Source organism: Oxyura jamaicensis, chromosome 8, assembly GCF_011077185.1.
Source record: "Oxyura jamaicensis isolate SHBP4307 breed ruddy duck chromosome 8, BPBGC_Ojam_1.0, whole genome shotgun sequence".
Taxonomy (NCBI): domain Eukaryota; kingdom Metazoa; phylum Chordata; class Aves; order Anseriformes; family Anatidae; genus Oxyura; species Oxyura jamaicensis.
The window spans coordinates 22,820,114-22,822,409 of NC_048900.1; the positions used below are offsets into that span (position 1 = coordinate 22,820,114).

Genomic DNA, 2,296 nt, shown 5'->3' on the forward strand with positions numbered 1-2,296 from the left:
CCCCCCCCCCCCCCCCCCACGCCCCAAACAAGAGAACCTCTTCTTGGCCCCAGCAGCTTTTTGGGAACCGGACAGGCACAAGCAACCCCCCGGGGCTGGGGCCGGGCACCCCCCTCCCGCGCCCCCCGCTTGGCTGGGGGCCGGGTTAATTGGAGGGGGTTAATTGGAGGGGAGGGGGCCAATTGGAGGGGAGGGGGCCGAGCCCCGGTGTGACCCCTCCGGAGGAACCGGGGAGCACCCCCCCCCCCCCGGCCCCCCCCCCCGCCCCCCCCTTTAACAACCGTTCAGGGAGAGTGGAAAAAAACTTTCCTTCTTGGTAATTCTGATTTATTTATTTATTTATATCCCCCCCCCACACACTTCCCCTGGATGTCTCATTAATGCCGGCTGCTCGGCGAGCCGCCGATAGCTGCGGGACATGATTAGATATTTATTACTGTCATTTACATGGAAAACTTGAGCTAACCAAGTGGAACTGGAGGGGGCCGCCGGAGGGGACGGGATGGGGCGATGGGGGGAAGATTTTTTTTCCCTGGCTCTGGAAGACGAACCCGAGAGCAGGACCCAGCCGGAGCCCGGCCGGCTGGAAAGGCGTGTGGGGGACCGAATCCCACCGAGCCCACCCCCCTCTATGGGGCAGGGATTTTGGGGCCGAGCCCTCCCCATCTACCAGACTCCGCGTTTCGTTTGGAGAGGGAGCGGGGTGTGCTCATAACCCCTGGAAAACGATTGATTTTCACCCTTTCTGCTGTCGGGCTCGCTGAGACCGAGGCGATCCTTAGGGAGACCGGGAATCTGGCCCGGGATGCGCTGACCCCCGCTCCCTCCCCGTACTGGCGGGGGTCCCCCCCGAACCGCGAGTCCTCCTCAAAATCAACGGAAAGAGCAGCGGGGGAAAGCCGGGGGGATGGGGGGGGGGATTGGGGGGACCCCGGGGCTCCGGTGGGTGGGCGCTCCCAGCCCCTTCTCAATAAAGAAATAAATAAATAAAAGCGGAAAGTCCCGGCGGGTCTAGGGCTTAAACCGCATCTCCCACGGAGGAGAAACTTCCCGGAGCGCTTTGCTTTGCCTAAAGGAGCCCGTGCCCCCCCTCCCCCCCATCCCCAGGCGGGACCCCCCTCCCGGGGAGGTCACCCTCGCCCCCCGGCAGGTTTGCGGTGCCCCGGCAGCCACCGGGACGCGGAGTTTTTTTTGTTTTGTTTTGTTTTTTCTCCCGACCAAGTGCTGGCTGCGCTCCCCCGCCCCTTCCCGAGCTGTTATCCCACGGCCCGAGGGGCGACTCTGGCGGAGATGTATGAGATCTCTTGCGGTAAAAATATGCATGCTGATCCCCATTTGGTTAGCCCTATAATGGAGGTGTAAATAGGTTTCGACTGCGAAGCCCTTAATTTATCACCCGAGCCTGACAGCGCAGGTCCGGGATTTATATACCTCTTCAAGTCAGAGCGGGGAGGGGGTCGGGCCCCCAGCTCTTTGCAGGCGGGTCCCCGTCCCCTTTTTTTTTTTTTTCTTTGCCGTCTAACCTTGCAAAGGGGTGGTGCAGGGGAATGATTTTCCATAGAAACATCTCCTAGCACTGCCGGGATCGTGCCCTCGCACGCGGTCCCTTCCTCACTCAACTTCAGCGGCACCGGGGAGAGAAAGAAAAAAAAAAAAAAAAAAAGCGCAAACCACAGCCACCCGGCCCCACTCGGGGCAGTTTCTGCCGCCGGCGGGCTCTCACCTTATTAAAACATCATTATGTAAATTGGGGGGGAAAGTTGCGCTCCCCCTTCGGAGCCCGGCAAAGGAAGGGATGAGCGGCCCCCGCGCTATCCCCACCCGCAGCGGAGCGGGCTTCGTGCGGGCTGACAGTTGGGGCTTTGCCTTAAAAAATAAAAATGAGAAAGCGCGATATACTCCAAATAAAGCTAAAAAATTAAGAATGGACAGCAAGGAGATGCGACTCGCGCTGCAGCCCGGGCTGCGCTTCTCCGCGGTGCGCGCACCCCTGTGAGCTTCTCCATGAATTCCCCCCCCGGGAGAGCGCCCCACTCGCGAGCAGACCCCCCGACCGTGCCCTATTCCCCCCCCCCAAAGCCATCCGGAGCCTGAGGGTGGGGGTCTTACCTGGGGCGGCGGCGGCGCAGCCCGTCCGCCCGCGTGGGAGCGCCGCCACGCGTGGGAGCGCGGCGCGCCCTACCCCGGCCAGCCGCCCGCGGTGCCTGCGCGCTGCCTCCGCGCCCAGCGGAGCTGCCATCTACCGGGAGGCTGCATTGAAGAAGGATTTTTAAAAGGAGCTTCAGAGCGACCCGGG

General features: G+C 61.9%; 1 protein-coding gene across 1 annotated transcript in view; it reads right to left on the bottom strand.

Annotated features, from left to right (window-relative positions):
* Positions 1-2,175, bottom strand: part of DMBX1 (diencephalon/mesencephalon homeobox 1) — a 22,230-nt gene extending 20,055 nt beyond the window's left edge. The window contains exon 1 of the mRNA XM_035332587.1: positions 2,110-2,175. The gene's annotated coding sequence lies outside the window, so the exon portion shown is untranslated. The remainder of the gene's footprint in view (positions 1-2,109) is intronic.
* Between the last annotated feature and the right edge of the window lie 121 nt (positions 2,176-2,296).